This window comes from Rhinopithecus bieti, unplaced genomic scaffold (genome assembly GCF_001698545.2).
Source record: "Rhinopithecus bieti isolate Rb0 unplaced genomic scaffold, ASM169854v2 scaffold_1624, whole genome shotgun sequence".
NCBI lineage: Eukaryota > Metazoa > Chordata > Mammalia > Primates > Cercopithecidae > Rhinopithecus > Rhinopithecus bieti.
Genome location: NW_016803776.1, coordinates 1 through 22,648, shown reverse-complemented (window position 1 = coordinate 22,648; position 22,648 = coordinate 1). Strand labels below are relative to the sequence as shown.

General features: G+C 39.0%; 1 long non-coding RNA gene across 1 annotated transcript; it reads right to left on the bottom strand.

Moving 5' to 3' along the window:
* Window positions 1-589: 589 nt before the first annotated feature.
* Window positions 590-1,569, bottom strand: LOC108515675 (uncharacterized). Its single transcript, XR_001881590.1, has 2 exons — window positions 1,486-1,569; window positions 590-824 (listed from the first exon to the last, which is right to left on the bottom strand). It is a non-coding gene; the product is annotated as an uncharacterized LOC108515675 (long non-coding RNA).
* Between the last annotated feature and the right edge of the window lie 21,079 nt (window positions 1,570-22,648).

The following is a 22,648-nucleotide window of genomic DNA, read 5'->3' as shown; positions in this document are numbered from 1 at the left end:
GCAGACCCCTCATGAGTACGACCACAGACTCTTCAGCTGTGTCCAGACCTGTGCTGTGGACATGCTCAGAGAAGTCTCAGAACCTCCACAGCAGAGTTTTCAGAGCAAGGGACCTGAGCGGTTTTGGAAGGGTCTTTCCATTCAGTTCACTTGACAGTGGCCAGGGCAAGGAGAGAGGCCATTCCGAAGGAGCTGTGAAAGCTTCTGTGTGAAAAGAATTGTGTGCCTTTTGTTGCTGTGGTGCCACAAAGTCAGCTCACTACGGTCTCCTGAAGTTTCCACTAAATCATACATAGGAAGGGATGATTTGTTAATCACTAAACTTAACTCATATAAATGTAGGCTATATACTTAGATTAGCCATAGTAACAGCAAGGGGTACAAATGCAAATGTTAGCAGGGTCCGGGTTGGTAAAATAACAAAGCAAAGCAAGCTGGAGACTTTGGTATACCAGGAGGCCACATTCTGAAAAAGCAGCAGCCGCTCAGCTCTAACTGGTGGTTTACATCAACTAATGTAGGTTAAATACTTCAGTTTTTACACGAGAAGTCTTATATCTAGTGTTTCATATGAAATTCCCTCATTCTTAAATGTTCAGAGCTATTTTAATTTTATTTTAACTGCTGATTTCTCTATTCAGATCTCTCGACTCGGAAGCTACAGATGTGGGTTTAGTCCCTATTATTGGGTGTAGTGCTTGATTCGAGGGAGGCAGATGATGAGCTTTGTAGCAGCAGCCTGGAATGAAATCTCGGCCAGCCCACTTTTTCTCTTGGTAACTGTGATCAAGGGACTCAACACTGCCCAGCTTCCATTCCATTAGCTGTCAAATGGAGAAAATAACAAAGTAGTTAAGCGTTTGCCAAATGTCAGGCAGTGTCTTAATGATTTTATGCATTCTATGAGGTAGTTGCTATTATATGTTCTCCATTTTTCAGATGAGAAAACAGAGATGCAGGAAGTTTTAAGTACTTCTTCAAAGGACTGCAATAATAATAGATGTGAGGCAGTTGTGGTGGTTGCAAAGCACATTCTAAGCATTAGTTATTATTGTCATTATTGAGTATGACTCAGAGAAAACGTGTTTTTTAAAATCGCAACTGTTGGCAGCTGTTTCTGCCCTCAGGGAGTGGAAACTTCTTTCTTGACATGGCTCTGTATTTTGAAAAATGCCTGGAAAGTCCTCTTGGAGTCTAATGCTGAAGTTTCCAAAGGTTTGGCCCAAATGATGCATCTGGACAAATAGCGATGTTGAATTGTTCTTCAAAATAGTAGGAGGATTTGGAGGGTCTGAGTGGAGGGAATGAGGGGGCTGAGAAGGAGGGAGGAGGAAGGGATAAGGAGGACATTGAAGGGGAACAGCTCAAGCACCCTGGTGAGCACCTGGAGGGACTGGAGGAGGAAATGGTCAGTGAGTGATCTTGTGCTTTGCAGGACTGGAGGAGATATTGCAATTATTGACAAATCAGGCTACACGTACTCACCTCTATTGCTGCTAAGCCTTGAGTACAATCCTTCTACCTACAAAGGCTGCTTCAGGAGAGCAGAGATAAAAGGGCTGTGTACCTTTGGGTAAAGGTGAGACAGGGGGATAGTTAATGCTTACAAAGCTTTTTCGCTGTGGCAGTTGTTTTCCAAGTGCTTTATGCTCATTTAATATCAAAAACAACCATGTTCTATTAGCCCTTTTTTTTTTCTTGTGACAGTGTTACCCTCTGTCGCCCAGGCTGAAGTGCAGTGGCACCATCTCAGCTCACTGCAAGCTCTGCCTCCTGGGTTCACGCCATTCTCCTGCCTCAGCTTCCCAAGTAGCTGGGACTACAGGCGCCCGCCACCACGCCTGGCTAATTTTTTGTATTTTTAGTAGAGACTGGGTTTCACCATGTTAGCCAGGATGGTCTCAATCTCCTGACCCCGTGATCTGCCCGCCTCAGCCTCCAGAAGTGCTGGGATTACAGGCGTGAGTCGCCGCGCCTGACCTCTATTAGCCCATTTTTATAGATGAGGAAACTGAGGCAGAGTTACTCAGCTGCAACTAACTCTAGATTCTGTGCTGTTAACTTCTATGTTATCCTGAAAGAAAGACACAGCTGCCAGAGAGGAGATCCTTGTGAAAGCAAGGATTCAAAGGAAAGAGGTAGTAAGAACAAAAGTGACTAAAAAGACTATAAGCCCTGGAGAATCTCTAGGGATATTGGGAGGCTCAGGGAGGAGGTTGCTTGTTGCTGGTTTTTCCACTAACCTGCTCGGTGGGGACTTGAACCATTTTTACTTAAACATTAAAACAAAGTGATCCAGCTTCAACTGATCTTTGGGTGACACTGTTTATTTTCAAGATTCAAATAGGATTTCCAAGTGACTAAGTCTTGTCATTCTAAGTCAATTCGGACATGAACCTTATCCTTGACCTGTGCTGATGAGTGACTAGTATACCCAGGTAGTATGTCCCATTTGTGTTAGCTGCTTCCCCAAGTGTGGGAAGAAGGTGATAACACCTTAAAAGCCTCCTAGGCATCGGAGTAAATTTGAGACTGTTCTGAGTGAGGAGGGAAGAGATCGTTTTGTTATGTAGAGGACTATCAATCACTTTCAAAGATACAACTAATACCTAGATCTAAAAAGAGAAAATGGTTGAGCAAATTCATCAGGGAAGCTTTGATTTTATCTGATTATGGGCAGAAAAGAGACAAAACTGTTGCATGTTTTGAACTCTGTTAATTTGTATAACACATGCTCTACTTATGTTTTTAAAGGGATATAGATCTACATGGTAGCTACTTTTTTTTTTCTTATTGATTTTCTAAGCACAAGCATTGAAATTACTTTTAACTCACAACAATGGAAAAACCTTTTAATGAAAATAGTATCCACCAAAGGTTAAAAAGTTAAGGTTTGTCACAGAGGAAAATGAGACCGGCATGATCAAAATGCAATGCATTTTGCCCTTAGAGAGATCGGGCAGTCCCCAGATCTGTTTTGTCTCTGATCTCTCTCTCTCTCTTTCTCTCTCTCTCTCTCTCTCTCTCTCTGCTAGTAATCCACTAAAGAAGTGTCAAAAACTTGTATTTTACTGATGATTCATTATCAGGTTTGGCTATGTAGAATCTGCCTCCTTCTTTCTCTAATGCTGTTTTTGTTTCCCAGAACGGAAGTTGAAGGGAGAAAAGGCACACGAATTATGACTTCTTTGAAACGCCCCCATCCAGTACATCAAGGGTTACCTCCCAAATTCCATTTTCTCTGATCAGGAATGGATTACTCTTTGCACTTACACACTTTGCATCTGTATTTTCTGTCTTGGAAATGACACATGTGAAGCAACTACAATTGGTGACTGAGCTGAGGGATTGGCATATGTAGTAAGCATTTACAAAGAGAATCAGATCATGTGACCTCAAAAAGATGAGCTTCTTTTAGGTAGGATTTTGTTAGACCAATTGTGGTGAGCTAACGTAGAGCCAAAAGGGAGGAAAGAGACTCAAAGTGAGAAAAGGGTGCTTATGGAAGCTCAGAATTAAACAAAGAAGTCTTTTTGAGTATTAAGAAATAAAAACAATGGATCCAGAGCCATGGAATGGTGCCCAGGCCCCAAAAGCTCATTTGCTTTTAAGATTGTTTAGGCTTTAATTAGTGAAGCCTTGCCTAGAAGGATTAAAATCTTGAACTTTGAAAAGAACAATTTGCAAAGCCAAATGGGAAGAAGGCTGAGTGGATACAGATGGCAGTATAGAACTCACAGCTTGTTTAGCCAAGGATTAGAACTCTAAACTCTGAGGTGGGGCTGGTAGTTTTATTTACAAGAAAAGCTCAGACCACTTTATTCTGCTTTAGGCATGAGATAAAACCTATCATGAAGAAACCTACAGAAATGATGTCCCTCTGTTTGTAGTTTTAATCTTTCTACATTTCTCAAGCATCAATAGCACACATTTTCCCCTGCTTTCAATGCTCCAAAGTATATTGAATTCTTTACAATCCCTCCAAAACCCAAACTATTTTATGCGTCTAAACCCTCCACACAAAATTTTTTTTCTGCCCCCACCTGTAAATTCCCATGAAACCTTTAGAAACATATCCACTCATAGCCTCTTCTCTGAAGACTTGTCTGAATCTTGCGGGCAGTGGATCATGTTCTCCTTTTTGTCATCTACTTAAATCCACCTGTGCAGTTGCACTTATCACTTTGTGTTGCATTTATTTGGTAACATGTAGAGTATATGCAAAAGAATGCATATGGAATATATGTACATTTTAAATATTAATAATTTTAAAACACCTATGTACCAACCAAGCAGCTTAAGTTATTGCCAATAACTTAAAATTACTGTGTGACTCACCCATCCCTCTGCCTACTTGCTCTGAAGAGGAAACTACTGAAGAATTTTTATGTTTATTCTAACCTCGCTTTTCTTTCTAATTTTACCACATGTATTTGTGTTCGTAAACAACATAGTGTTTTGAGTTGCCTATTTGGAACATAATAATGTGATATTAGGATTCATCTATATTGATGATTGAATCATGCTTTCTTAATGGGAGTGATATCGCCCTCGAGGGGTAAAATTTGGTTCATAATGTGTACAGCAGAGTTATATATATGATCTATATCTTAGTCTTAATGCATACAGCAAAGTTGTATATACGATCTATAAATATACAGTTTGTCTGTGACATTAAAATTTCACCCAGGGTTGTTCAGGAAAATACCTAAAAGATTTCATAGGGGTATGATATAAAAAAAAAGATTGAGGAACACAAGTGTGGGTCATATATTTTTATTGCTGTATAATATCTCATCAGATGACTAAACCACAATTCATCTATCTATTTTAATGATTATGGATATATGGGTTGTTTCAAATTATTTTTATTATTAAAATGGTGTTGTGCTCATAAACTTGATAGCCTAGACGAAATGAACCAATTGCTTAAAAAACACGATCTACCAAAACAAACACAAAAATATATAAGTAATCTGAATAGGTCTACATCTGTTAAAGAAATTAAATCAAACATTAATAACTTTCCAAAACAGAAAGCACCAGTCCTAGACGGGTTCACTGGTAAATTCTACCAAATATTTAAGGAAGAAATTATACCAATTCTTTACAACCTATTTCAGAAAATAAAAACAAAGGGAATACTCCTTAATACTCTACGAGGCCAGTGTGACCCCAATACCAAAACCATACAAAGATATTACAAGGAAAGAAAACCATAGACCAATATCACTCATAAACATAGATGTAAAATTCCTCACAAAATATTAGCAAATCAACTATAATAATGTATAAAAACATTTATACACCACAACGAAGTGGAATTTATCCCAAGTATGCAAGACTGGTTCAACGTTCAAAATTCTATTAATGTAGTACATCATATCAACAGTCAAAAGAAGAAAAATCACATGGTCTTATCAATGGACACAGAAAATTATTTGACAAAACCCAACACCCACTCATAATAAAAACTTGATCAGCAAACTAGAAATAGATGGGAACTGCCTACATTTGATGAAGACCAACTACAAAAATTTACAGCTAAAATCATATAATGGTGTAAACCTCAGAACTTTTCTGCTACGATCAGGAACAAAGCAAGGATGTCCCTTCTCATCACTACTTTTCACCATTATACTAGAAGACCCAGGTAATGCAATAAGACAAGAAAATGAAATAAAAAGTATACAGATTTGGAAAGAAGAAATAAAACTTCCTGTGTTCACAGATGACATAATAGCCTATGTAGAAAATCTGAAAGAACTGATTTTTAAAAATTGTAGAACTAAGTGATTATATCATTTTGTAGAACTATAAATGCAGCATACAAAGTTAATATATAAAATTAACTGTTTTCCTATATGCCAGAAATGAATAAGAAAATCTGAAATTAAATCACATGACCATTTACATTAGCACCCCCCAAAATGAAATATTTTAGTAACATCTAACAAAATATGGACAAGATCTATATGAGGAAAGCTACAGAACTCTGATGAAAGAAATAAAAGAAGAATGAAAGGAATGGAAAGATAGTTTGTCTTCCTGGATAGGAAGACTCAATAGTGTAAAGATTCAGTTCTTCCCAAGTTTATCTGTACATCTTATTTATATATCTCAGCAAGTTATTTTGTGGATATTAACAAATTGATTGTCTAAAGTTTATGGACAAAGGGCCAGAATAGTCAACTCAATATTGAAGAACAAAGTTAGAGAACTGAAGTTACCTGCCTTCAATATTTGATATAAAGCTACAGTAATCAAGATGATGTAATATTAGCAAAAGAATAAACAGATAGATCAATAGAACAGAATAGAGAGCCCAGAAATAGACCCACATAAATACAGTCAACTGATTTTTGAGGAGGAGCAAAGATAATACAATAAAGCAAAGATAGCCTTTTCAACAAATGGTGCCACACAGCTGGATTTCCATATGCAAAAAAAAAAAAAAAAAAAAAAAAAAAAAAAAAAAATCCAGACATAGACTTTACACCATTCACAAAAATTAACTCAAAATAGGTCATAGATCTAAATGTAAAACTAAAAACCATAGAACTTATAGAGGATAACCTAACAAAAAATCTAGATGACCTCGGATGTGGCAATAATTTTTTGGATATAAGACCAAAGTCATGATCCATGAAAAGAAAACTAAGCTGTGCTTTATTAAAATTAAAAGCTTCCACTCTGCAAAAGAAAATGTCACAATTAATTAGATGACAGCCTGGGAGAAAATATTTGCAAAAAGGCACATCTGATAAAGAACTGTTATCCAAAAAATCTACAAAGAACCCACAAAATCAAAAGATAATGAATGACTTGATGTTATAAATGGGCAAAAGGCCTGAACAGATATCTCATGAAAGAAGATACACAGGTAGCCAAGAAGCATATGAAAAGATGTTCAACATCATATGGGATTAGGAAATTGAGAATGAAAATAACAATGCAATTCCCCTACACATTTATTAGAATGGCCAAAATCTAGAATATTGACAACACCAAATGCTGACAAGAATGTGGAGCAACAGGAACCCTCATTTATTGCTGGGAGGAACACAAAATGATACAGGAATATGGAAGATGATTTTGCAGTTTCTTACAAAACTAAGATATTCTTACCATCTGATCCAATAGTTATGCTGCTTGGTATTTACCCAAATGAGCTGAAAACTTTTGTTCATAGAAAAACCAGCACTAGGATGTTTACAGTGGCTTTATTTGTAATAGCCAAAACTTGAAAGCAACCAAGATGTCCTTCGGTAGGTGAATGGATAAGTAAACTGTGGCATATCCAAATAATGAATATTATTCAGCACTGAAAATGAATGAGCCATCAAGCCATGAAAAGATATAGAAGAAGCTCATATGCACATGTAAGTGAAAGATGCCAATCTGAAAAGGCTACATATGGTATGATTTTAACTATATGTAATTCTGGAGAAGGCAAAACTATGAAGACAGTAAAGAGATCAGTGGTTGACGTGTGTTTGAGGGGAGGATGGATCAATAGGGAGAGCACAGAGGATTTTTCAGGCAGCGAAGCTACTCTATATGATACTAAAATGGTGGATACATGCCATTACACACTTCTCGAAATGCAAAGAATGTACAACATCAAGAGTGAACCCTAATGTAAACCATGGACTTTGGGTGACAATGATGTGTCAATGTAGGTTTATTGATGATAACAAAGGTACCCCTGGGGTGAAGGACGTTAATAGTGGAAAAACTGTGCCTGTGTAGGAGCAGGGAGCATATGAAAACTCCGTACCTTCTGCTCAATTTTGCTCTGAACATAAAACTGCTCTAAAAATAAAGTACATTTACGAAAATGTTGCATGGACATTCTTGTACACAGCTACTGGTGCATATGTGCATCAGTTAATTTAGGGAATGCCTAGAAAATGAATTGATTGGTCGTATGTATGGCATATGCATATCCAAATTTACTGGGTTATTCACAAAAATTGTTTCAATTTACATTACCAACAACAGTACATAAATCCTCATTACTCCACCTCCTCACCAACATTTGGGATTGTCATGTGTTAAAGTTTGTCATTCTTGTGGATGTCAACAACAAAAAAACATACTTGGGATTTAGTCTATTATTAATAAAGTAGAGCATCTTCTCATATGTTTATGCCAGTTCAAGTTTCTTCCTCTGTAAAGTATTTATTTATTTATTTTTTTCATTTGCGGTTGGGTTGTTTGTTTTACTGGTGGGTAGGCATTATTTATGTTCTGAATACTGTTCCTTTGCTGCTAATATATGTTATAAATGCCATTTCCAGTATGTGTTCTTTTTTCATTCTATTATGCTTTTTGGTGAGCAAAATTTCTTAATTTTAATGCAGCTGAATTTATCTATTTTTTAATTTTTTATTAATATTTGCTCCTGTTTTTGACACTTTCTGTCCTCTACTTTTGTTGGGTTTAGACTGTTCTTCTTATTCAAAATTCTTAATTTTAAGCTTTCCTTCTTTTTTTTAATGTGGAAATTTATAAGGCATCAACTTTTCCTAAAATAGTACTTTACTTTTCTATTATTTTCAGATACAAGTATTTTAAATTTCTATTGTGATTTTCTCTTTACTCATGAGGTTTTTTCCTCCCAAATGTATGAGATTGTTTTAACTGCCTGTTTGTCATTGATTTCTAACATATTGTATTATTGTCAGGAATGTGGGCTGTATGATACCCTTTGAAATTTGCTAAGCCCTCTTTTATTGTGTAAAATATGATCTGGGATCCATGTGTGCTTGAACAAAATATGTGTTCTCTTGTTATTGGTGTGATGGCCCATGTATGTCTGCTAGCTCAAGTTTCGTAATTGTATTTTAGAAATCTATATTCTTAATCCTGGAAAGCATGAGCTATCACTTACTGAGAGAAATGTGCTAAATATCTCCCATTTAAAAGTGATTTTCTGTTTTCTTTGCAGTTTTGTTAGTATTTGCTGCATATAACTTGGTAGATTACTAGGTACATACTATTTAGAATTTTATGTTTTCTTATATTACATAATTGTGTTAAGTTATATGTTTATCTCATGCATGTTTTTTGCCTGAAAGTCCATGCTGTCTAATGTTAACATAATTATACCATCTTTCTTTTTGCCAATATTTGCCTACAGCATCAGTAGGGGTTGAATTAGAAAACAGAAACCCCTTAAATATCTAAACAGAGGGAATTTAATTCAGGAAATGGGATACACAAATGATAGGCATTCAGATAAACCCAACAGGGATGGTGAAGCAATGTAAAGATTAACAACAGCAAGAAGTTGCTACCATGAAGTGGGCGGGGAAACAAAGGGGAGAGAAAGTGATAGTAGAGCCCAGGAGTCATGGTCACCCACATTAGCTAGAACCACTGAGGGGCTGTAACAATGCAGGAAAGACCCCCAGAGCTGGAGACTCCCTGAAAGAGAGGAAACCCCTGGGCACGGTCTTCCACTGATAGTCCAGACTCAGTCTCTCATTGATGGAACTCAGACAGAAACCAGTTGACCTGGGGAAAGCAGCTATTGGGCATCAGCATCACTGAGATTTGCCCAGTAGGAGCCCCTTCACACTGGCTTCTATGTCCTTTTGACATGTCCCTAGTATTCTTTGAGCACTTTCTTACTTCATGGCACAAAAAAGATGTTTCAGGTTCATCTTGTTCTTTCCTTGCGGCCCTGTAGGAGACCCTGTCATCCAGCTCAGCTGGTCTTATGCAGTTCCGCCATCCTGAGCAGAGACTCCTTTACCACTTGGACTCTGGGACCTCTTGCTCCTCCAAAGTCGAAGAGCGAAATGGGGTCCAGGAGCTTTTTATTTTTTATTTATTTATTTTTTTGAGATGGAGTCTCGCTGTGTTGCCCAGATTGGAGTGCAATGGCACAATCTTGGCTCACTGCAGCATCCAGGACCTTTTCAAACTTTCTGTATCCTGATGTTTCAGGTCTGGCCTATGAACTGCATATAGGTGGAAGTCTGTTTTTATGTCCAGTCTAATTATCTTTATCTTTGAATTAGACAATTTGAATCTTTTTCAATCATTTTGATTACTAACATATTTAGATTAAATTCTACTAACATATTTAGCACTTTCTATTTGTCTCTTTTTGTTTGTTTCTTGTTTTGTTCTTTTCTTGCCTTCTTTTGCATTTAGATTTTTCCTTCTTATTCCATTTTTTTCTACTAGCTTTGATGTTACACACTTGATCTCTATCCTTTTAAGGATTAACCTCAAATTTTCAACATGCATTTTAGTTTAACAAGCTTTAAAAATAAAGCTCTACCTTTTCTACTTATTTTCCCATTTTTCCCTCTACTTCTCTCTTCTTTCCTCCTCTTCTCTCCCTGCTTCTCCCCTTTTTTCCTTGCCTTCCTTTTCCCTTCATTCCTTTCCCTTCCCGAACAATTTACTCCTAAATCCATTAGGTGGGCCGAGGAAGCTTGGAATCCCCACCAGAGTGAAGGTGGCAGAGCACAACTGGGGTGAAGACGGTATCTACACAGAGTGAGTAGGACAGCCCCACTTGGCATGGAGTGTTAGAGCTGTGTTTGGGTAGGAGGTTGTCTATGCAGGAGGTTGCCCAGGCATGATGTTGGAGCCTGTTCAGAATGAGTGAAGCAACTCATGGAAGGGCAATGTGATGAGGAGTATCAGAGCTTGAGTGGGGGAGGTTGTGTGTACTCTCCAGAAAGTGACCTAAGCAGAGCAAGGAGGTATCCGTGTGGAGGTTGGGAAAGGTTCAGTGAGAAAGGCAGGCTTCTTGTTCAGGGTATGGAAGCTCAAGAGGGGTTAGGAGAATGCTCATGTGCGAAGGCAGCCTGTGGGGACGTTGAAGTCCAAGTGGTGATGGAGAGCTTCTGATCAGGTTGGTGGTTCTGCATAAGGGGAAGGAGCCACAGCAGGGTGAGGGAGATCTTTCCATGGTAGATACAAGGAAGGAAGAAGGTGACATATTTTTCATGCCATAAAATAAGGAGTTATTCAAAGAATGCTGTGGACATTCAAAATAACACAGAAGTGCACCTGATGGAACTCTCATTGATAAAACCAAGGACAATTTGAGCATCAAATTAAGTAAGGAGAATAATGGATTATAACCCATTTATTAAAATAAAAAGACATGAGTCAAAATGAAATACAGATGCTCCTCAACTTATGATAGGGCTACACCCCAATAATCCCACCATAAATTAAAAATACCGTTAAGTTGAAAACTCATTTAATGCACCCAATCTCCTGAACATCATACCTTAGCCTAGCCTACCTTAAACGTGCTCAGTACACTTATATTGGCCTACAATTGGGCAACATCACCCAACATATAGCCTATTTTATAATAAAGTATTGGCTACCTCACATAATTTATTGAATACTATACTGAAGATGAAAAACAGAATGGTTATATGGGTACTCGAAATATCGTATCTATTAAATGTGCGTTGTTTTCCCACCATCGTAAAGTTGAAAATTATTGAGTCAGGAACCTTCTGTACATACATGCATGAAAATTTGATGAAGAATGAGCTATTTTCATGGTTTCATTATACCTTCTATCAAGTACTAATTAACTACCAAGGAAAAAAAGTACTAATTAACTACCGAGGAAAAAACCACTTTTCCATAGTGGGTGGAAAAGCCAGGCAGATATCACCTCAACCAAGTGGTCAGATTTAGCATCTTCAGAAAGGGACAGCCACTTAACAGTCACTTAACAGGATGCAATGAGAACACAGTATTGTGTCCATGCTATTTCTACCAAACATGCATTAACTTAAATCATGAGAAAACATCAGATAAATCCAAATAAGGGACATTCTACAAAATAACCAGCCTATAATTTTCAAGTGTCAAGGCCATGAAAATCAGGGAGAAAAAAACATATTAACTTAAAGAGATGTGACAACTAAACACAGCATATGATTGTGAGCAGAATCCTTTTGCTATAAAGAATATTATTAGGGCAATTGGCAAAATTTGAATAGGTATAAGGATTAAATATAGTAATGTATTGATGTTCATTTATATTCTTGTTTGTAGGAATCACACACTTAAGTATTCATGGGTCATAGGGCTTCTAGTCTGCAACTTACTTTCAAACGGTTCAGGGAAAAAAGTTACTTATGGTGTTCTTACAACTTTTCTGTATGTTTCAAAATAATTTTTAAAAAATCAATATATTTACCCTTTTTGGATAATTTTGAGAGAACTTAGATCACTATATTAACTCCATTCATTTCCCTCCTGGCTTAAGTGCTACTTTCCAGGGTTTTCATTTTATCTTTATTTTGTTTTGCCCAACATATTAAACATTATTATTACTTTATACAGCAATGTTTCTTTTAATTTTCCCATATTTGTATCTTTTCTTTGCTAACAATTACTTCTAACATCATAAACTTTCCTTCTAGGATTATTTTTATTCTCTCACAAGTCCTGTAGGAGTCTATATTAGTGACAGAGCATCTATTGGGTGGCACGCACTGCTTTTATTTACCTGAAAATGTTTGTACTTAACCTTCATTTTTGACATACGATTTTAGAAGTTATAGAATTCTAGAATAACATGGTTGTCTTTCAGCACTTTGGTAATACTGATTTTCTGTCTTCTGATTTCTGCTGTCACTTCTAAGAACTGTGTTGTCATTTTAGTGGTTGTGTCTTTGTAATTAAGTTGTCTTTTCTTTCTAGATAGTTTTAAGGTATTCACTTTGTCTTTGGCATTCTGAAGTTTCAATACAAAGTCCACTTGACTTTCTGAATTTGGTTATTGGTATCTTTCATAAATTCAATAAAAATAATATCAGCTATTATTTTATTGAATATTAGCTGTCTCCAATTCTCTCTATTAGCAATTCTGGAACTCCAGTAGACATTTATTGAACCCTCACAATCTGTCTTCCACGTCTTTTCAATTTCTCTCACCATTTCCATCTCTTTGCATTCTTCAAAATTACAATACTCTCTTTTATTTTTTTAAACATATTAAATGATATCATTTTATATTCTGTATCAGATAACTCCAACATCTGTAGTTTTGGCAGTTCAGATTCCATAGCTTGTTGTTTCTACTGACTTTTAATAATAATGGCTTGTTTACTCATGCATTTAGTCATCTTTTATTGTTTGCTCATGTTCCTTAGAACTATTATCCATGGTAATTCTCTAAAGCCTGATTTTGAAGTCTAATCCTCCAAATAATATTTCCATTGCTTTTCCCAGACATCTTTGGTTATTGTTACCTGAGACCACTTTAAATTATTTATTAACCTTGTGTTGTTTCAGGCCCAAATCTGATAGAGTGTGGACTTATGATTATAGATTCATAGGAGAGACATTTCTCTCACTTGTAACCAGAGCCAATACCTAGAAATGCATATATTCCTATAACATTCTCTTTCAGAGTTGACTTTTATTTATTTTTCTAGTTTACATGCTGGAGGTATTATTCTACAAGGTTTATACTGGCTTTATGTAAGAAGCCAGAAGTTCCTCAATCCCTTTTCCTCCTATCCTTCTGCTATTTTCCATATCATGGAAGTCTTCTGTATTAGGTCATTCTTGCACTGCTATAAATACCTGAGACTGGGTAATTTGTATATAAAAAAGATTTAATAGGCTCACAGCTCTGCAGGCTGTACAGGAAGCATAGCAGCATCTGCTTCTGGAGACACCTCAGGAAGCATCTAGTCATGGTGGAAAGCAAAGAGGAAGCAGGCACATCACATGGCAAGAACAGGAGAGCCAGGGGAAGAGGCCGCACTTTTTAAATGAACAGATAATCATGTGAACTCAGAATGAGAGCTCACTTATCACAAGGGTATAGTCCAAGCCACTCATGAGGAATCTGCCCCCATAACCAAAACACCTCCCACCTGGCCCCACCACCAACATTGAGGATAACATTTCAACATGGGATTTGGGCGGGGATAAATATCCAAACTATATCATTCCACCCTTGTGCACCTGCAAATTTCATGTCCTTCTCACATTGTAAAATACAATCATGCCTTCCCAATAATCCCCCAAAGTCTTACTTCATTCCAGCGTTAACTCAAAAGTCCAAAGTCTCACCTGAGACGAGGCAAGTCTCTTCCACTTATGAGCTTGTAAAATCAAAAACAAGTTATTTACTTCCAAGACAAAATGGGGGTATAGGCATTGGATAAACATTCCCATTTCAAAAGAGAGACATGAGCCAAAAGAAAGGGACTATAGGCCCCATGCAAATTCAAAACCCAGCAGGGCATTCATTAAACCTTAAAGCTCCATAATAATCTCTTCTGACACCATGTCCCACATACAAGGCACACTGGTGCAAGGGGTAGACTCCCAAGGCCTTAGGCAGCTCCATCCCTGTGGCTTTGCAGAGTTCAGCCACCACAGCTGTTCTCATGGGCTGGCATTGAGTGCCTGCAGCTTTTCCAGGCACAAGGTGTAGGCTGCAGGTGGATCTATCATTCTTGGGTCTGGAAGACAGTGGTTCCCTTCTCACAGCTCCACTAGGCAGTGCCCTGGTGAGGACTCTTTGGAGGAGTTCTAACCCCACATTTCCCCTCTACAATCTCCCAGTACAGATTCTCTGTGAGGGCTCTGCCCCTGCATCAACTTTCTGCCTAAGCAACCCAACTTTCTCACGTACCCTCTAAAATCTAGGCAGAGGTTCCCAAGTATCTTTAACTCTGGCACTCTGTGCACTCACAGGCTTAACACTGCATGGAAGTAGACAAGGCTCATGGCTTGCATTCTTCAAAGTGGCAGCTTGAGCTGTACCTGAGCCCCTTTGAGTCCTGGCTGGAGTTAGTGTGGCTGGGATGTGGGAAGCAGTATCTGGAGGCTGTACCTGGTAGTGGAGTCATGGGCCTGGCCCATGAAACCATTCTTCCTTGCTAGGCCTCTGGGCCTGTGGTGGGAGGGGCCACTTTGAAGGTCTCTGCAATGACTTCGAGGCCTTTTCTCCATGGTCTTGGATATTAGCACTTCACTCACGTTTAGTTATGCAAATTCTCTAGCAAGTGGTTGTTCCACAGCCTATTTGAATTCTTCTCCTCCCACTCCTGCCATAAAAGCTATTTTTTCAGGGACAGAAAAAAATGGCCAGGCTGCAAATTTTCCAAACTTTTTAATCTGCTTCCCTTTTAAACAGAAGTGCCAACTTAAGTTATTTCTTTGCTCCTGCATCTGAGAATGTAGGTTGTTAGAAGCAGCCAGGCTACCTCATGAATGCTTTGCTGCTTAGAAATATATTCTGCCAGATACCCTAAATCATCACTATGAAGTTCAAATTTCCACAGATCCCTAGAGCAGAAGCACAACACAACTAAATTTTTTGATAAGGCATGACATGCATGACTTTTGCTGCAGTTTCCAATAAGTTCCTCATTTTCATCTGAGACCTTGGCAGCCTGGCCTTCACTGTCACTATCAGCATTTTGCTCACAACCACTTAAACAGTCTCTAAAACATTTCAAACATTCCCTCATCTTCCTTCCTTCTGAGCCTTCCAAGCTCATCTAAACTCTGCCTGTTACCCACTTCCAAAGATGCTTTCACATTTTCTGGTATCTTTGTAGCAATGCCCCACTCCTCAGCACTAATTTTCTATATTAGGCTGTTCTTTCACTGCTATAAAGAAATATCTGAGACTAGGTAATTTATAAGAAAAGAGATTTAATTATTGACTCATTATTCTGTAAGCTGTACAGGAAGTGTAGCAGCATCTGCATCTGGGGAGGTCTCAGGAAGCTTCCAATCATGGTGGAAGACAAAGGAGGATCAGACACATCACATGGCAAGAACAGCAGGAAGAAAGAGGGAGTGTGTGTGGGGGGTGGTGGGGGTGGGGCGGGTGCCACACACTTTTAAATGAACAGATCTCATGTAAACTCAGAGGAAGAGCTCACTTATCAACAAGGGGATGGCCCAAGCAATTCATGAGGTATCTACCCCCATAATCCAAGCACCTCCCACCAGACCCCATCTCCAACTTTGGTGATTTCATTTCAACATGACATTTAGATGGGGACAAATATCCAAACTGTATCACCTCCCATGTAGGGTGTTACTTTGAAGGGATAAAGGGCTCTAGTAATTGCCAATACTGAATTTTTTCACCACTTCAAAGTGGTGAAAAAATCAGACTTGAATTTTTTCAAGTCTGTTTCAGACTGAATCCATCAGGTCTGGAATCAGACTTGATGTGACTTAAAGAAAACAAAACACTGCCCTAGGCACTAATCAAAGAAAAATGTGACATATTTTCTCACTTTGAACATGAAATTGTTCTTTTTATTTGATCTTCTATAGCATTGAAAATCAAAGCATCTAAAAGAAAAACAAAAAAATAATTAACTGAGGAGAAAAGACAACTACTGTCAGAGAACAGGTCATAACAAGATACTTTTACCCAAAGCCATTGCTAGCTACTATATATATTCCCTTTCCCTGTAGTTTCTTCCAAATTTCAAGTGTGATGATAGTTTATTTGCACAAATAAGACAGACAGAAGTTATTGTAAACCAGAATGCATGCTCTCTGAGAGCAAGACTAATACCTCTGATTCTTTCAGAGAGCCTAGGACATGTCTTTTGAGTGTGGGAGGCCAGATTGTGCCACCCCCAAATATGAAGTATTACTGAGCTAAAAACAATTAAGAGAAGCAAATGCAGGAAAGCCCTCTACTCTCCCTCTATTTGTCTTAAAGCAGGACATAGATTTATATGGACAAAAGGCATCCCACCCCTCTTTCTCCAAGAACAAAGGTTAACCACTAAAGACAACTTTTGACCCTGATTGTCTAGAGATGGTCCTGGAGGGATTTTCATGCATAAGTTTCACTAACCAGCCTTTATCTGCCATTGTTTTGCCTTCTTACAACTTGCTGCTCTTGGGAGACTCAAAGTTCTTTGCCTTTGTCTTGTCACTTCTCTAAAATGTACTGTTCTTTGTTGAAGATGCTGCTGGGACAACTAAGTTTCTCTTCAAAGACTCAACCTCCTGGTCATAAGTTGTAAAAGTTGTAAATCAACCCTACCCACTTTCTTCTCCACCTTCTTCTTTTTGCAAATCATACATTTACCTTACTTGGAAAAGTTTAAGTCTCAGTCAATCGGGATCAGCTTAGATTGTGTGATCCAACTCCAGCCAACAGGCAAAGGACGCGGAAACAGGAACTGCATTAGGGTTAAAAGCTCCTTCCTCCTTTGTTCGGTGTACTCTTGCGATTGCATCAGGTGCAAGCAGTACCCTTCTGCAGAAGTAAAGTTGCCTTGTTGATAAATTTTCTGTCTAAGTGTGGGTTTCTTTTTGCTATGCTGAGCACTTGTTTCCAACAATGCTATATAAGCTAGAATTCAATTCCACCTCCTTGAGAACTACTGATTTTCTAGGTTTCTCCCATGAGATATGAAATATACATATTAATAAACATATGTTTGTTTCCTCTTGTTAATTTTCTTTCACTATAGGGATCCATTGGAACAAAGAGCCTGTGATGGTTGAAGAAAAAAATTATTTTTCTTTTCCTATATGGGCATGCAGAAAAGAAAGCAATAAGTATAGATTACTAGATAAAGTATATCATCCAGCCTTTAATAAGAGAAGACAATGTAATGTAGAGATAAAGCACACTGACTATGAGTCAGATATCTTGGGTTCAAATCCAGGCTCAGGTACTTGCTAGAAATATGATCTTAGAGGAACCCTCTCTAAGCTCGATTTTTAATTAATTTAATCAATATCTTTGCTTTGAGGAAGTCCTGAGCTAATTTTGGTGAGATAATTGTTATGAGAATCCAGAAAATCTCTCAAGGAAGAAGTTATGGAGAAGTGGGTGCTGACCAGACCCTTGAAAGATGGTGACTAGACAGTGGGAAGGGAACCTAAGAAACTTTTCACAGAGAATGCTTTTGACTTCCTGATTCCAGAGGAGTTGGGAGAGCTTCTAAAGCCACTTTAGTTTTCAACTTCCTTCCTGATTTATGAGAGTAATGCCAAGTAGTAGTTATATTCCCACCCTCTGGATTCACTGCCTGGGATCAAGTCATAGAATCATAGTTCTACCTAGTTTATTGCCTATGTTAAAGAGAAAAGGATGAAAGGTCAGATTTTTTAATCTAAAAAGTGAGAGAGTACCAACTTCCCAGGGTAGTTGAGAGGATTAAGTGAAACAACCAATGTAAGTGTCTAATACATTGCAACTGCAGTGAATATTAATTTTTAACTCATTCCTATTAAGATTGTCACGTTCCTTAATGTCTCCTTCTCAAGTCCTGAGTCTCTGGAATATTGCTAACTTGCTTGATCTGCCTTCCTCACCCACCTTCTGCCCTAGGTCGAAGAACATATCCCTGATTAAAGGTTACATCCTGTGAAGACAGACTGTGAAGGCCAGGCCACAATAGATGGAGAGACAATGCATTTTTTGTTCAGAGCAGCCACCAACAGTGATGACAACAGCAATCAGTGGGCCAAGGTCAAAGATCATCAGTCCCTCTGTCACTTCATTCTTCTTCTGGCTCCCAATGGAGTCCATAGGAACTCAATCTCAGTTCTGAAATCTAATCAAAGCTCATCCACCCAGACCCAAGCCAAGGACACCAAAGAACAAATTCATAAGGCAAACAAAGTCTTCACTCAGCCTTCTGCATTTGGTGATTGTAGAAATGTGGTGCAACTGCCAGCTAGATGAGAGACTTTGGAGGAAATGGGTGATTCAAGCTTTGGGAGTGAGGATTAGCAAGAGAGATTGATGAAGATTCTAGACACACTTGGGAAGCACTAGAGTGAGAGCCTGCCATGACTCTCCAGGTGGGCATCTGAGGAAGCTTAAAATGCTGAGCCAAATTAAAAATGGGAAATGAGAGCACAGAGGATGTTTTTGACAAAATTCCTTTCTTGTCTCTGCCTCATGGAAAACAGGAACATCAGCCCTTCCTAGACTCCCCCGGGCATGTGTGCGACATTTGTCCTGGATGCAGCTAGAATCTATCCTTTATGATACAGTTTATTCCTTGATGCCATTGTCTGCTAGGAGATTTCCCAGATACTGAAAGTGTGCAAGCAATACTTTTCAATTACTGTACATACACCCTGACACACCATGTGGCCTTCACCAATTTGCTGCACAATCTATCTTAATAGTAGCCACAAAGCATGCTTCTTGATAGTGTGAACAAAGTCATTTCTCTCTTTTGTTGCTTAGGAATTCTGTTGTAGGCTCAACTTGCTAAGCTAGTTGTGCAGATCAACACATGAGAGAGAGAAGCCTCTCCACTAAATGAGGGTGGGAATGAAAGTGAGTAATGTCTTTGGGGCCCTTGGAATGGGCCTTTGCTGGTGGACACCCTGCTCAACAAAGAGAAGGGAAGTATCCAGAACAGGGCTAGGCGTGCATCAGCAAAGGGAAACCCAGCAACCACATTAGTATAAATGATTCTGCTATTCTACCTGGCACCCACTCCTCTTAATATGGTAGCTTAATCTGTCTTGGAGAATAATTATGTTTTGAGTGCTAACTATTGCTAAGCATTATGCTCAACACTTTAAATAAATGACTTCACTTAATCCCTACAATAATCTTACAAAACTGATATGATCTTGATTTTGCAGATAAGAGAATTGACATTTGGGCTTAAGAAACTTAGTTAAAAGCTGGAATTCAAACACAGGTCTGTGTGAGTTCAAAACCCATACCTTCAACCATATCATCAACCACCTCAGTTTCCAGAAATACAAAATCTGCACTCTTTCCTCTGCTGAAGTCTGAAGTAATTTCTTAGCAGCTACGGCTGTCACAAAGAACCTCTGCAGGACTGTGGCAGGGGATTTGGTCACTTTTTATAGCTCTTGGGATTCATTATGATATATAATTTCTTATTAAATTTCTATAAACCTATATTGCTTCAAGATAAAGTTGTTTTTCCCTGTTGTGACCCATCTTATGTATCACCACAAGAGAAGTCTCACTAAAGTATAGCTCATCTTGTCACTTCTCTGCTCAGAAACCTCCCAAACCTCCTGGTTGTCCCTGGGGCCACAGTTACTCTTGGATGTGCAAAGCAGGCTGAACCCTGCCTTTCCAGGATGACTTTCTATTCTCTGGTTTTCAACCCTGGGGTTTAAACCAGGCTCTGTAGATCTCTGGTGCAGCCAGGATTTTAGACCAGAGTTCTGTTCTAAGCACATTGTGGGTCAATGTAGAATCTTACTTCAAGAAGGGTCCTTTGGTTTCATAAAGATTGGAAAGTGCTTCTCTAACTTGACCATATTGCAATTCGTTTGACAATCCCCTGCCTACACCTCTGCTTAAACTCATCCTTCACGTAAAATGATCTTCCTTCCAACACTGTCTTCTGATATCTATCCTTCAAGGCCTGGTTGGAATGCTACTGCCTCCAGGAAGCCTTCCTCAGTAACCCAGACAGAAATCTTTTCCCTCTGCTTTATGTACTTCGACAGCTCTTTTCTTAATACTACTCCTGTAGGACTTGCCACACTAAATCTTGTAGCATGGCTATTTGTGCCCATCTCATCTCTCCCACCTGACTTTGATGTCCTGTCCTGGGGTTGAGCAGGCAGAAATCATATGTCTTCATTATGCCTGTGTGTTACCCTAGCATCTAACACTATGTCTTGATCATGCCAGGAATTTAATAAATACGCATTGATATAAACCGAATTAATATTGATTATTGGGCATCGTTTCAAAAAATGGCTCTGGTAAGCTGTCTGGTTGGTGAACACCATCTTTAGTTCTTTGAAGCCAAGTGCTATGGGGACAAAAAAATAAAGCAAAATGTGCCCACCCCTATAAGACTTTCTCGTTCATAGAGATAAGGCAGTAAGTGTTGCTTTCATTTTCTTCCTTCAGCTCAAGACATTCTTGTCCAGGCATGAAATTGGTGCTTTGGTGTTTTTGTTTTCGTTTTTACAAATATTCTTCAGGATATTTCTTTCTCCAATTAGAAGGTCTGTTGAGGGTCAGGCAGGGCAATCGCTGGTATATAGACCGAAATCACTCATGGCTTCAATTTTGTCTCCCTCCAAGTTTCCAAACTCCTTAAGCATGTAAGGGACAAGGGAGAGCTTTCTCTTTGGCCTTCTGCAGGTTTGCTGAAAAATCAACTCATAAAAGGCAGATTAATTGGTGAAAAGACATAAAAATTTATTAAATGTGTGTACACGGGAGCATTCAGAATGAAGATCGACAGATATAAGAGAAAGTGTCCATTTTTATGCTTAGGTTAACAAAGTATGAACAGCTGTGTAGAAATATGACAAAAAGGATATGACCTAATGCTAGTGGACTAAGTGGGGATACCAAGTGAGGCTGGTCTGTCTAGGTCCTTCTTGGGTTCTCTGTGCAGCTTTCCTTCCTTCTGGGTGTGGGGCAGGCCCTTCTCTAGAATGGGGAGTCTTATGACCTACAGTTAAACAAGGTAGGTCAGATAATTTATTTTAGGGCAGTTTTTACATTGAAAGGCAGAGGGAAAATTAGAGCAATACTTTTAGGTTTTATGGTGCGCTTGTGGACAAAGAGGTTCTAGTTTCTATGGCCCACCTTGGGGAAAAGGGATTCTAGTTTCTATGGCTAAAGCTAGCCTCAGGGGAGAATGGGACTGAGAGACAAGAGGGAAGGAGAAAGTCAAAAAATCACTTGCTTCTGAGGCCTTCATTTCCAACAAGCACAACAACAGTGGCTTCCATTTTACTTGTATCCTCGCTAGTGTGTCTGGAATTGGTGGGTTCTTGGTCTCACTGACTGCAAGAATGAAGCCACGGACCCTCGCAGTGAGTGTTACAGTTCTTAAAGACAGTATGTCCAGAGTTTGTTCCTTCAGACGTTCAGATGTGTCTGGAGCTGCTTCTTTCTGGTGGGTTCGTGGCCTCACTGTCAGGAGTGAAGCTGCAGACCTTCGTGGTGAGCATTACAGCTCTTAAAGGCAGGCATCTGGAGTTGTCAGTTCTTCCTGGTGGGTTCAGGGTCTTGTTGGCTTCAGGAGTGAAGCTGCAGACCTTCGCAGTGAGTGTTACAGCTCATAAAGGCAGTGTGGACCCAGCGTGAGCAGCAGCAAGATTTATTGCAAAGAGCAAAATAACAAACCTTACACAGTGTGGAAGGGGACCGGGGTTGCCGCTGGCTACCTCGGGCAGCCTGCGTTTATTTCCGTATCTGACCCCACCCGCATACTGCTGATTGGTCCATTTTACAGAGAGCTGATTGGACCATTTTGACAGGGTTCTGATTGGTGCATTTACAATCCTCTAGCTAGACATAAAAGTTCTCCAAGTCCCCACTAGGTTAGCTAGATACAGAGTACCAATTGGTGTATTTACAAACCCTGAGCTAGACACAGAGTGCTGATTGGTGGGTTTACAAGCCTTGAGCTAGACACAGAGTCACAGAGTGCTAGTCCTCCAAGTCTCCACTAGGTTAGCTAGATACAGAGTACCAATTGGTGTATTCACAAACCCTGAGCTAGACACAGACTGCTGATTGGTGCATTTTCAATCCTTGAGCTAGTCACAGAGTGCTAGAGGGAGAAGTTCTCCAAGTCCCCACTAGGTTAGCTAGATACAGAGTGCTGACTGGTGCACATACCGTCCTCCAGGTAGATATAAAAGTTCTCCAAGTCCC